This window comes from Corvus cornix, chromosome 26 (assembly GCF_000738735.6).
Source record: "Corvus cornix cornix isolate S_Up_H32 chromosome 26, ASM73873v5, whole genome shotgun sequence".
Classification (NCBI taxonomy): domain Eukaryota; kingdom Metazoa; phylum Chordata; class Aves; order Passeriformes; family Corvidae; genus Corvus; species Corvus cornix.
Window position 1 is genome coordinate 3,129,811 of NC_046354.1, and position 13,515 is coordinate 3,143,325.

At 55.4% G+C, this 13,515-nt stretch overlaps 1 long non-coding RNA gene across 1 annotated transcript in view; it reads right to left on the reverse strand.

The window, feature by feature from the left end:
* Positions 1 to 4,353: 4,353 nt before the first annotated feature.
* Positions 4,354 to 13,515, reverse strand: part of LOC109145287 — a 35,579-nt gene continuing 26,417 nt past the window's right edge. The window contains exon 3 of the long non-coding RNA XR_002046588.3: positions 4,354 to 11,958. This is a non-coding gene — a long non-coding RNA (uncharacterized LOC109145287). The remainder of the gene's footprint in view (positions 11,959 to 13,515) is intronic.

The following is a 13,515-nucleotide window of genomic DNA, read 5'->3' on the forward strand; positions in this document are numbered from 1 at the left end:
AAGCGGCAGGGCTCGGGAAAGGAGCCACCTTCCAGTTGATTTCTCATCCAGCAGAGCCAGGTCCGTGTTCCTGTCCCATTTAATTAGCACAGAGAGAGAACTGGGCTGCGCAGGGAGCAGCCGCGGAGCTGCCGCCTCCACGCAGGAACGGCAGCACCGGCATGGCCAGAGGCTCCCGCAGCTCATTCCCCCCTTTCCTCCCACCCAAGCGTCCCCCGTGCCACCTGAGCCAGCGTCCCCAGGTAGAGCAGAGATGCTCCAAACTGGATTTGCTGTCAGTCCCCAGCTCCTCCCAGGCCGGGAGATGAATTGTGGCAGCTCTCCCTACCTGTCACAGCCGCTCCCAGGTGGCAGGAGCTGAGTCACGAGTGAAACGTGTCCCCATCGTCCCCAGCTCCCTGCAGCTGGTGGGAAACCATCTCTAAATCACCGCCCTCAGCTGCATCCATCACCCGGCCAGGCTGCAGGGACACGGAGGGGGGAGGTTTGAGGCAGATTTTCTGGGATAAAAACAGAAAAAAACCCCAGGGATAACAACAATTAAGGGCCAGAGAAACTCTGTGATCAACTCGATTCCAGTTCCAGGGTTGGGTTCAGCCCAGAGAAGCTGCGTTTTGGGGTTTGGTGGAGCTGGCAGAGCTGCAGGGAGCGAGCAGTGGGAGCATCTCGGGGTCTGCTGCACCAGCAGGGCAGGATTTAGGGAGCCAATATAATTTCCAGAGGTGCTGGAACAGCTCTGGGCTGGTGGCCTGAGCAGGGCCTGCAGCACCTTCGCTGCTCAGTGCTGAGACGTGGAAAGGAGGGAAAGTTTTAGGGCCAGACAGAGCAAAACTCTTGTGTAAGCAGCACTGGATTATGCAGCAGGACTTGCAGGGGAAATGTCCTTAAATCGCCAGGAATCGCTCCCTGTTTGGAACACACCAATTATTCCTCAAACAAGGACGAGCTGCAGGCAATTGGAGGGGTTTATCACCCACACTGTGCAATGATGTGGCAATAAATAAATCCCAGAGCCAGAGGAAGGTGGCAGATTCCCCCCAGGAGCGAGGAAGGGAGCGGGACAGCATTTCTCGAGGGGGGAGGGGGCTGGGAGGGGATCAGAGGGACTCAGGGGGTGCCCTGGGACAGCTTTTCCCCAGCTTGAGCTGCAAAGTGATGTCAGGGACCCAGCCTGATGCTCCCCAGACCCAGCAGAGCTGTCGAGCCCCACACGGCAAAGCCCCAGACCTGGTGATCCCCCTCACCAGGGGTTCTTTTTTATCTCGGAGCGTTTGGGAGGATGCCTGGATCAATGCAAGGAAGTTCCTCCTGCCCAGCCCAGTTTTGGGTCAGGCCATGGACTGGGGCAAAACAAAAGCCTGAATTTCTCACCCCGTGTGCCACACTCACCTTGGAGCCGCTCCTGCATTGACTTCCAGAGCCTTTGAATCCACGTTTCCCACGCTGAGACCAGGCTGGAGCTGAGCAATAACAGGGATGCCATAAACTCCATCTCTCCCAGTAGTGAAATCCCGTTCGATACATTCTTAATATCCAATTACTATTTATGTAACATGCGGCAAAGGATTATCCCATTAAACCGAAATTAAGTGCTTCGTTCATTAATTAATACAACTTATTTCAAGTGCTGCCAACATTTATCCCTGGAAACGTATTATTTAAAACCAAAATGCACAAAGGAAGGGAAAGGAAGTTGTTTGCTTGCTGCTTTTATATGTTCTCAGAGATGAGTTATGGAGCCTGTGCAGGATCCATCCAGAGCGCTGGAGGGGAATCTCCCAGGGAGCAGCAGAGGGAGGAATCCTGCTTGGAAATGGTTTGTGTCTCCCTGAGTGAGGAGCACTGGGAAGTTCATCCCTGTGGTTCCTCCATTTCAGCTGGAACAGAACAGGGAAAACCCTTCTTTTCCCAGCCTGGACAACATGCTCCACCGGGAAAACCCAACATCCTGCCCCTGACTCCTTGGGGACTCCAGGATGTCACCATGCCATGGATGTGGCAGCTCCTGGTGTTCTGCAGGGTCAAGCCTGGGCTCAGACCCTCTGCAGCGCTGCCACAGGACCACGGGCTGGTTATTCCATCCCTAAACTCCTTGGAGAGGCATATCCTGGTCCCACTTGACCTCTAGGAATTCCCCGACTGTTTGTGCCTCCCTGGCTGAGGAGGCACTGGAAGGTTCATCCCTGTGGTTCCTCCATTTCAGCTGGAACAGAACAGGGAAAACCCTTCTTTTCCCAGCCTGGACAACGTGCTCCACTGGGAAAACCCAACATCAGTCCCCAGTTTCCCTGGGGACTCCAGGATGTCACCACCCCATGGATGTGGTAGCTCCCGGGGGTCAGACCTGGGCTCAGCCCCATCTGTGGCTGGAGCTGCCTGAGCTCAGAGCCTCTTGCAGCTCTGTGACTGCTGCCACAGGACCATGGGCTGGTTATTCCATCCCTAAATTCCTTGGAGAGCGGCATCCTGATCCCACTCGACCTCCAGGAATTCCCCAATTGGCCCATCAAACCTCCAGTGCTGGCAGCAAGTGCTGGGGAAGAGCATGAAATCTAAATTAAGTCGAGAGTCTCTTTCCAAAACAAATTCCTCCTTGAAGAACCAAGCCCAGACTTCATTACGACAACTCAATTATCCTCAAGGCTGAGCTCCAGAGACAAGAGCTCCCCACGAGTGCTTCGTGCTCCCGTCACAGCTTCCCCTCCATGCAAAGGGGAGGATCGGGAACAGCTGGAGCCTCCCCGGCACCGCCCGGAAAACAAATCACAGCAACAGAGGCAGAACTGGAGCTTCCCTGTGGCAGAGCCTGTCCCGGGCTGGGTTTCTGTGAGCTCCCTCCCTCCAGGGCCACCCTGTAGGGTGGAAAAGTGGAATTTGATCCCCAAAGTGCCCCCATCTCTCAGGAAGGGAAAGCAAACACGGACCACGAGAGCTGTGGATTCATTTTTAGGCCCGTGGGACTCTCTCTGCTGAAGGAACTGTTCAGGTTTAGTATTTTTGAAGTCATGTTTCACTCCTGCTCCAGATGATGTCTTTGGAAATCAAATGACTCTGCGGACTCTGCAGGAGCTGGGGCACCCCGGGCACCTCTCTGCATTCCCAGATTGTCCTGCTGGAGCCTCCCTGCCAACCCCATCCCAAAATCTCCACTTCCAAGAGATGGAAACTCTGAGCAGCGACTTCCAACCACCCCAGGTCCCACACTGAGACCCTCCTGCTCCAACCCCAGCTCCAGCCTCCAGCATCCATCCCTCTTCAGAAGCACCAAGGAACAGTTTCTCCCTCCTCTCCTCCCTGACTTCCAGCTGCCATTAGCTCTGTTTCCATCCGAGCAGCAGCGTTTCATGGGCTGCTGGGGAGGTCACAAGACTTCGGGTTTTTTACAGAAATCCATCAAATCGCCCCAGAAAAAAAAAAAAAAGGCAACCAAAAAAAACCCCCCCAAATCCTGCATGAAATCTTCCTGTCTAGTATTTTCTAGAGTGAAGGAAGGAGGAAAAAAATAAAAATAAGAATTTACAGGTAATTTCCTTGTCAAAAGTTCCTGTCTGTAAATACAATCAAGATAAGAGTGACATGGCAAATAGCTCCTTTTCTCTCCTGAATGAATTATTCAATTCGCCACTGATCCCCTCTAACTGCTCCAGGATTGCCTTCTGCTTCCCTGATTTATTTTACTTTATTTAGTTCCGTAGAGAAGCGCTGCCAATAATCGAAAGGAATTCAGGCAATTTCAGGATTCAACAAATCCCTCCCGCAGCCCCGGCAGCTCAGCCCGACCCCGGCTCCCCCCCGGATCCTTCCCTCCCTCCTCTCCAACGCTGCCGCTGATCCAGGATTTCTTCTTCCCCAGGAGCAATCCCTGGAGTAACCCAGATTACCCTCCCCTTGGAATGGAGCTGGATTTTGGGAGAGGTTGCAGAGATCCTGCAGGGAGAGGGGTGTCCCATAAACCTCCCTTCCCGTTCCCAAAGGATGGAGGAGATCCCGTCCAGCACCCGGGAATGGTGAGAACCCTGCTGAGCTGCCAGCTCTGCGTTGGACGATCAGAGCTGTAGATTCTCCTCGGTCGCGTCCTTAATTGCTCCTCCTTGGAGAGACCACAGCCCCCTTAGGGAGTGGGAATTCACCTCTCCGAACATCTGCAGGGAATTCTTTTTAGGACAGCCCCAAAATCCCGGCAACATCAATAAAGAGCAGCGCTGCAGCCGGCGTGGCAAGCAAGGAAATTGTATTAGTGCTGAAAAAAGCCTGCTCTGCAGCCACCCCAAAGCTAATAAAAATATGACTCGAGAACAGAACTGTTTCGGAGCCGCCAAATAATATCCAGAGGATGATTCAATTACAGGGCATTAGCGCCGGTCTGGCTGCAGAGCCCAAAGTTCCTCGGCGAGGTTTGGGAGCGAGGGGCAGGTGACGGCTTCATAAACCCCCAACCCGCGGTGTGGGGACTCCAAAGAACACGAAAGGAGGAGCAGCAAAGCAGAAACCAGACAAATAAACCCCTCATTCGACTCACGAAACAAATCATGAGGATTTTTGTTCTTTTTCCCCGGAGCAGGTTTCAGCCAGGGCAGCGTTTCTTTAGGTTATCGATTAGCAATTAGAGAGGTGTTTTAGCTGCTTCTCGGCTGTGTCCGATACTCCCTCCAGAATTTCAATTCCACAAGAGCTATTTCCACCCGGCAGTGGGGGCCGGGAAAGCAGCACTGCCTGACCCCCTGCCCTCAGGCTTGCCAGAAAGCCTCGGGGAGGAGTGGGGAAGGCAGCACTCGGAAAAAGAAAAATAGTCTGGAAAGGAGAAGAAATAATCTCGGTTCAATCCAGCAGGAAGCTTCCCCCCATGGCTTTTGGGAAGGGAAGGATGCTCTCCAGCAGCTCCCTCCCTGAGGAGAGGGCTTGGGGTCACAGGGTGGTGTTGGACACGGGGCCAGGATGTGGGGACCTGCTGGGGCCTCTGTTACTGTCACCCACGGGGGGTGGCCCCACTAAATGCCACCACAATGTCCAACAGCTGTCACGGAGCAGCGCGAGGGGAGGCTCTGTGGGAAGCAGGCCAGGCTGGATGGGGCTTGGGGGACACCCTGGAGGATGTCCCTGCCCATGGCAGAATGGGCTTTAAGGTCCCTTCCAACCCCATCCAGTTGAGGATCCAGTGATTCCACGAGCAATGGAGACTCCCAGCGCCAGCCACAAACACCAGCACATTCCAGCCCAGAATCGATGCAGGAAAACCGCCAGAGCCTCCAAGGAAAGAGAGGCCAGACCCTTTCTTCAACAGCAATTTTCAAACCTTTTTATTTGGTTCCTTGTAAAAAGGGGAAAATAAAAGGAGGAGAAATAACAAACTGATTTCAGATAATTCACTGGGGCTCCGGGTGCATTGTAAATGTGTGCTCCAGCCAACCGGCAATTTGATGAATTTCACAGCCCGCTTTTGTGTCACTGCTTGCCGAGCACCATCCTCCACTGAAATTGTGGCTGCCTTAATGTTCTCTTTAGCACACGGCATAATTGCCCCCTGCAATTTGTTGCCTGGGAAGGTTACCAGGAAAGAAAGGAAAGGGAGAGAAGGACAACTTTGTTGGTGGGGGAGCAAGGGAGAGGGGGAAGAGACGAAGCTGATGGCGTTTGAAACACGATTTATTCCAGGGCAAGGGATGCCATTGCAGGAAGGCACAGGGGCTTCCCAGAGCGGGCTGATGGGGATGGAGCTCCCACAGGGATGGGATCCGACCCAGAGACATCCCTGCTCACTCTGTGCCCGAGGGGCTGGCGGTGTGGAGCTGGAAGAGAAACGGCCGCACCAAAGGAGGAAGAAGAGAAGGGAAGGAGGAAATCCTGGCGGAAAGGCTGGAGCAGGGTGGGGAGGGGGCGGCAGGCAGGGGCGGCGCGGCGGCGGCAGCCAGTGTTTATTAATTTTCTGCTTGGCTGCGCTCGGTGCCACAGCTCCGAGATCATGGAGCCGCTCCACACTCTATTAAATAATTCAATCTGCAGAGAATCCAAGTGTGTAAGCGAACACTCTTATGCGTCTTAAAATTTAATTGCGGACCTAAACAAGATGAAGTGCAAGGAAGACATAAAAGATATGAAAATAGATGCTGCAGCTTTTGTTTCTCCGGCTGCTCCAGCCCTGCCCAGGAACCTCTCCCCATTTTTCACACGCTGCCGTTAGAGAGCCTGAGCCTCCTTCATCTGCTGCCCCCTCCCCTCTGCTATTTACAGCTGTGTTTGCAAGCAGCAGGCCTGCAAATCACTTAATATCCATTAGAGCAGCTCCATTCACCCTGCTGCCTCCTGCTCTGGCAGCCGTTCCCGTATAAATCCTCGTGTTCCAGGGTTTAGGGAATCAACTGGGAGCACTTGCTCCGGCCGCCCCTTTGCCCGCTGGAGCCCACGGCCTCCCCCTTCCCAGGCTGGAGAGCATTTCCTTGCTCCTGCAAATCCTCTCCTTCCTTTTTGGAGGGAGCAGTGCCCCTCCACGCTGAGAGCCCGTAAACCAGCCCCGCTGGAGGGTGCAGGACAGGCGTGACCCAGGGCCTTCCTGCACAGGTTGGGTGGAGGGATGAGAGCATCCCATGCCCTGTGCCACAGCCCAGAAAACCTGGGAAACCATGGGCAAGGGCTCAGATTTCCTTTGGAAAGAGGGGTGAGTTCGTCTCTTGAGACTGGGGGGTGAAGGAGAACCCATCACTTGCAGAGGCTCAAAACCTGAGGCCCCAAACCCCGGCAGAAACCCTGGTGAGCTCCTTCCCAAGCCAGCCTCACATCTGAGGTGCAAACAACTGAGAGCAGCCCTGGAGGTTCCGAGCCCAGCTGTGAGCATCAGAGGTTTACTCAGAACATCTGCAAGTGCATAAAACACCTGCTCCTGCCCCAAAAGCCACACGCCAAGCTCGGGCCTGGTCCCACAGCCCCAACAGCTGGTCCAGCACTGCTCCCACCTGCTGCCAGAGCAGCTCCCGCAGGGCTGGATCCCAGGGAATGGCTCAGTTCTCAGCCAGTGACCTGCAAAGACCCCAGGAGGGGGGTTTGGGGTGCAAACTCAGGGCTGAGTGTCTCCTCTGCTGCACAGCCCTGCTCAGAGCTGCAGCGGCAGCAGCGCTGTGCAAACCATCCCCACAAAAATCACTCACACAGAGCAGCTGCATTTCCCTCTCCGTGCTGGCAGATCAATTACAGCCCTGGCTCGTGGCAGGAGCAGTGAGCTCAGCCCCTCCTGCACCCAAATTGGTGGAATTTTGGCTTTGTTATTACACCCAGGCTCGCAGGTGTATTAATGTAATTTCTTCTTGCAAAGGGCAACAAGTGAGACCTCAGGCTGCTTTGTCTTCATTTGCTCAGCTGCTGAGCATTTTAGGTTGTTCCAGGGGCTGGTGGGATGGGAACTGCCACAAAACCCTGCAAAGCTCCACAGCTTGAACCTCATCAGCTCCCCAGAAGAGAAGGGGGTTTGCTGGGTGGGGGATGAGGAGCTGAGACAGCAAATCAATATCAATAATCAATAAAACACGCCAGCTTTGCTGCAGAACTCAGCAGGCCGAGGCACATTGGGACAGGGGACTGACAGCACCGGCTCCACATGGATGTCCCCAGTCCAAAATAATTGAGGGGGTCTCACCCAGCCCCCCACACTCCTCCCCGCCATCCCCCAGTGCCAGATCTGCTCCGACGCTGACAGTGATTGACAGGGGCAGAGCAACAGGTGAATTAAACAGGCGCTGCTGCCGCCAGCAGTGGTGCTAAATGTCAGAAAAGATCAACCCTGGCGTTCCCAGCGTGGCTCTGCTCCCGCCGAGCGAGGTGATGGAGTGGAAATGCAGCCTGCAGAGAGGGGAGGGGAGCTCCGGAGGGTGCTGAGCACAGCTTGGGGCCTCGCCAGGAGCTGTGAGGTGGGAGCCATCATTTTGGATCCATCAGGTCCAGGTCTGAGCCAACCACGGGAGCAGGGATCATCTCCTCCCCCTGGACAGGAGGGACCTGCAGAGGCACCTCTGAGCTCTGCTTTTGCAGGTGCTGGGTGTCCTCACTTCCCAGGCTGGGAGTGGTTCAGGACAGCAGCGCAGGTGTGAGATCTAACCCTAACCCTAATCCTGACCCACCGGCTGTTCCAGATGGAATCCAAGACATCCCAGTGCAACCAGCCTCCCAGGACCTGCCTGCCTTGTACAGCACCAGGAGCCAGGTAAAAACTTCCTGCATTCCACAAAGGATGTGCCTCTTCCCAGCTCCCTCTCCTTCCTCACATAGCACATTCCCCCAGGACAACCCGAGAGAAAATAAAATCTGTATTCCAAGGACACCGGGCCTAAAATAATGTTGTTTTGCTGTAGTGCCACTTTAAATCTCGAGCAGTTGAAAAACCAATTTGTGCTTAGAAACATTCAATTTGTTTGCAGGTGTTTTCCTCTTAAGTGGCACCGGGTAATCGGGGCTGGCAGGGGAGCCCCCGACAGGTGCCACAGGCCGGGGCACCAGCTGAGCCAGGGCCAGTGTGGGACGTTCCAGGAGAGTCCTGGGGCTGGAGCATTGGGAAATTAATTGGTCACATTAAACGAGTGGGGACAGAGAGGGGCTGAGCTGAGCATCCTCCAGCACGTGGTGTGTGGAGGGGAGACCCTGTTCCTGTGGATGTGGCGAGGGTGGAGAAGGACATGGGGGACAGAGAGGGACATGGGGACAGAGAAGGACACAGGGGACAGAGGGGGATGAGTTAGGGTTCAGCTCTTTGCCCACCTGAGCGTCAGGAGGTGAAAGCTGAAGGAGGGGAAAGGGGCAACGGTCCTGTCCTGCTGCAGGAGAGCTGCTGCCAAGGGCTGCCGTGGGATGGAGCTGCCAAAGCGTGGTCTGTCCATGAGATTTCCTCTTCCCAGCAGGAAGAGAGAGTGACTAACCCCAAACCCAAGCCATACATCAACTTAATCGATGTCCCCGACACCCGGCGCCCCCGTCCCTCACCTTGCAGCCGGTGCCCGGAGGTGTGAGGCTATTGATCCCCCGGATGCCCGTGTGATTGGAGTCCACAATCCAATGCCTGCCAAGTCCAGCCGAGCCCAAACCTCTCAAATCATGTTGACACGTTTAGGAGGTGCCGGGCGCTTCATCCTCCCCGGTCCGATATGTAATTATGTCCTTGTCACCGTGATGTAGGGGCTTGGCAGGGCAATAAAACCCCAGGGACCCCGCGGCCGAGAGCGGCCGCTCCGCGCCGCCGGCTGCTGCCAGTTCCTCGCTGTAGTTAGACTGCAGGAAATAGAGCTCAATAAAGCAGCGTGTGGATCACGGCAGAAAGTTTGTCTGGGAAAACAGGTGGGGGAGACGCCAGGGGCTGCTGCTGCCGCAGACCCTCGCGGGGTTTGAGCGTTACTCACTTTCTCGCCTTCCTGCTGCCAGCCAGGGAAGGGGGGGAGCAGGTGAGGGCTGGAAATGCAGCATCTAACCCTGCTCCTTTCATTCCAGCCTGATCCCACCGGACCCTCCAGAGACTGCCAAGCCCTCCCCTCTGCTTGTGGCATCCTGGAACCTGCTGGGGAACCGGTGCTTCCCAGCCTCTCTCTCTCCCCTGGGGGCTCCAGGGCAGCCCAGGCACGGTGGGCACAGCACGGTGCCCTCTCCTGCTGTCACAGCCCGTCGGGCTGGAAGGACATCAGTGGGTTTTAGCACGGCACAGCCAGATCCTCACCAGGCTCATGCTGGGCTGCAGCAGCAGCCGTGGCAAATTCCGTCTCTGATTCCCTAATCCCTTCAAAGCCCTCGAAGGCTGCTTGGGAAGTTCCCACCAGCGGGGTGGGAGCTGGTGCTGGGAGCGGGGTGCTGGGAGGCAGCGGAGCTGCTCCTCTGGCTGATGTTCCCCCAAAGAGCACAAACAGTTCCCAGCAGCTCAATTCCTCCCCTCAGGGTTCGGCAAGCATAATTTTTCTTCACTAATATATCTTTTGCTTGATGAGCTGTCGATGGCAGGAGGATTTAATCTCCCATACCCTCGCTCTCTCCCAAATCCACTAAGGTGAAGGCACTTCATTACAGAACCACTCAGCTGTCCGTTCCTATCGATCACGCCTTGGCATGGGTGACCTTGGATCGATGAGCTGCCGATTATTTAGTGCCTGTTTGCCCACACCAAATGCCAGCAGCGCCAGTACCAGCACCTGCACCCAGCTCCAGGAAGGAGCCTGGCACAGCTCAGGAGCTCACAGGCAGGAGCAGGGACACACAATCAACTCATACACCAGGATTTGCCATCTGGGCACAATTTGTCTCTTCTTCAAGTGGATTCAGGCCTTGGGTTTGATGCTTCCAAGTTGAAGATCCGTGTCCTGCTCCCAGGGTCCATCCGGGGCAGCATTGCTCCGCTGCAGGGCAGTCCCACTCCCAGCTCCCTGGGCAATTCCCCACCACAGCTTTGCCTCCAGGAACCCAAGATTCCCATCAGAAAAAGGGCAGCGAGAGCCAGGACAGATCCAGTGATGAGAGAGGTCATCCCAGGGGGGTGACAGAGTCCCTCACTTTTCTCCCAGACCCAAACCTCTCCCTGTAACTCTCTGGTGATTCATCCACCTCCGCCACGTCCCCTGCAAGCAGTCACTGCCTTACTTTTTAATCAAATCCTTTGCTTCCCTTCCCTTCAGGAGCCAGAGCCATTTTTCTATTACATCCTGATTGATCAGGCCCTCGCCAGCCGATGTCAGCACCGTCTTGGTGCTTCATTTCCCATCCCCACACAGCGGGCTGTGGGCTGAGCCCGCTCGCTCCGGCACCAGCAAACAGATTCATAAATGCACATAATTAAGAAGAGGAGGCAGCGGGAAAATTGATCCTACTTTTGATTTGCTGCCCCCAGCTGCAAACCCTGCATCAAAGGGAGGGAGAAGCCAACGCTAACCCCAGAACAGGGGGGAAGAGGAGGAGGAGGACACGGAGGTGAGCCCAAAATGCTGCTCAGCGCCAGGAGAAAGAGACTCCATCCTTGTGCTGTGCAAAAAAAAAGCAAGAGGAGAGTCTCCAGGGCGGCAGCGCTCCTTCGTGCTAATGAGCTGTTTTCCACTGTAAGAAACCGGGAGAACAAGCCCAGACTCTGCTAAACAAGGACTGTGGCTACGCCAGGTCAGAGATCAGCCACCCCCCGAAGAGAGCGCTGACAAGACGGTAAAAACACGGAATTAAACCTCTTTTCCCTCCTCCCTGCTCATCGCCTGGCAAATTGAACGGCTCCGATGTGTGCACTCGTGGCTGCAAAAGGCTCGGTGGTGCCTTGGGTGGCCTGGACACCCCTGGGATCACTCTGGGCTGGGAAGGGGCTTTGGGAGGGCGAGGTGTGCCTGTGTTCCGTGGGACAGCCCCAGGACAGGAGCCTGCCTGACCACTGCCAAACCCCCACACCAGGTGAAGACAGAGGCTGGACAAGTCCACCCTCACCGCTCTGTCACCAATCCCATCCCCTCTCCCAGCGCAAGCCAGGGACGGCTGGATCAGCCCCATCCCGCCTTTCCCGGCTGCTGGCGGATCCCTGCTGGCACGGAGCTGCCTTATCTGTGCTGGCACAGGAGCGCGGGCTGCCCTGCCATCAGCCACCAGCGGATTACGGGGGTTTATCAGTTTATTAGGGGAAAAAAGGCGCTCAGCAGAAGGGTTCTGAGACAGTGCGAGCGGCTGATAAGAGCCTGCCCGGCTCCTCGGACATCTCGGCCACGTCTGGCACATCACAGACAGCGGGACCCTGGCGCAGAACGGGCGCTCTGGGCACTGGGGGCTCTCAGGCTGCTCGGGGAAATCCAACAGCGCTGCCTGGATGGGCGGGGATGTGGGGGCGGCTGCCTGGAAGCACCGCCCGCTCCCCCTCCAGCGCTGGCAGCGGGACCAGGCTCCCAAACCGGGGCTGGGGTCTGCTCCCCCGGCTGCTCTGCCTGAGCCCTGGGTGCGACTCTGGGGTACGGAGCCCTCGGGGTCCTCAGGGAGCTGAAAATGACAAAAAAGAGCAAAAAACACGGAGTGGGTGAAAGCACCAAGGCAATGCCCGTGGCAGCACCAGTGGAAAATCCCCAGGAGGTTTTCATTTTCCTTCCCAAGTTTCACCCAAGTCCATCACTTCTCCTCCTCCTCCTCTCCTTTTTTTCCCCCCTCCTAGTCCTTTTAATTAACAGTGTAATGGAACTCAATCCATTCGCAATCTATTCTGGCAAGAAACCACCCTCCCTGGACTCCAAATGACCTGACTAACAGGGTTAGAGGCTATAAAAAGTGCCAGACAAAATTTTTAGCTCCCTCATCCTAATTATCTCCTCTGAGCACCACGACAGCGCCGTGACACAGCAGCACCGAGGCCCCCCCAGGCTGTGAGGGGGACACGCTCTGCCTGGGCACACTCCCTGCATTGCAAAGCTTCAAAAAGAAAAAACCATTTTTCCCTCAGGCTCCCGTAACACACAGCCCAGGGCGACCAGTGGGAAACGGGGAAGGGTGGGGAGCGAGGGGCCGGCAAACTGGGCGAGCTGGTGTTTGGCACTCTGAGGGTGAGAGGGGAACGTGGATAAATAGGCTGGCAGCTAACGCAACTTAGAGACAGACAGGCACAGCAGGTAAATAATGATAATGATCTTCTAACGAGCTCGCATCTGCGCAGCACCTCGCCTCCAACTGAATCCCGAAATGCTTTACAAAAAATAAAATGATCCCAGCACGGTCCCGCAGCCCTTTCCTGGTTTGTTGCCAGCACTGAAGGGGAGTGCGGGGAACGCTGACTCCTCCCGGGGCTCAGCTGTGCCCGGCTCCGGGCCAGAGCACCCTCGGGACAATTCCACAAACGCACCAGGACCTTTTTGGAAAAGGCCCTCCTGCACGGCATCCTCGGATTTTTTTCCAGCCGATTACCTCCCAGCTCTGGGAACCACCATTTAGGAGCTCTTAGACTGGTTCTTTTGGGATGTGACCTAAAAATGAAAGTTTTGATCCAGCCCTTGGTTTCCTCCCGAGCTTGGAGCAGAAGCTTTCAACGCACCTGGTTTAGGGCAACCTCTAAATCCTGATCCACCTCCAGGTTAATCACCTCAGTAACCCGGAGCTGTTATCAACTCTCTGCGGGCTGGAATGGGTGTGATTCCCCAAGCTGTGGGGGAATCCCGCCTCCACGAGCTTTGGAGTAAAAGGTGAGTGCTCAGGGCTCAGTTCCAGCCCAGCCCTGCTCTAATTTCCAACTCTATTTGTTCTATTGAGTGGTTATCAAGTTAAAAATGCAAGGACTATGGATTTCTTTCCAGTTTAAACATCTGAAAACAAATGTGCTAATGAGCAATCTGACCACTATAAAAATGATTACTGACAGCACTTCAAGGACCCAACTTTACTGCCTTCAAAAGCACCCAGAGCAGCAGAATGCAAGTGGCTGTCCCAGGGCCATCCATCCAGCCGTGGCCAGGGGGAATTTCCAGATGAATGCTTACAGGAGAATAAAACAGTCAGAGAGAAAGAAAGGAAAGCCAGGAATCAAATAATCTCTTGCCAAAGCTGCTCCAAGCC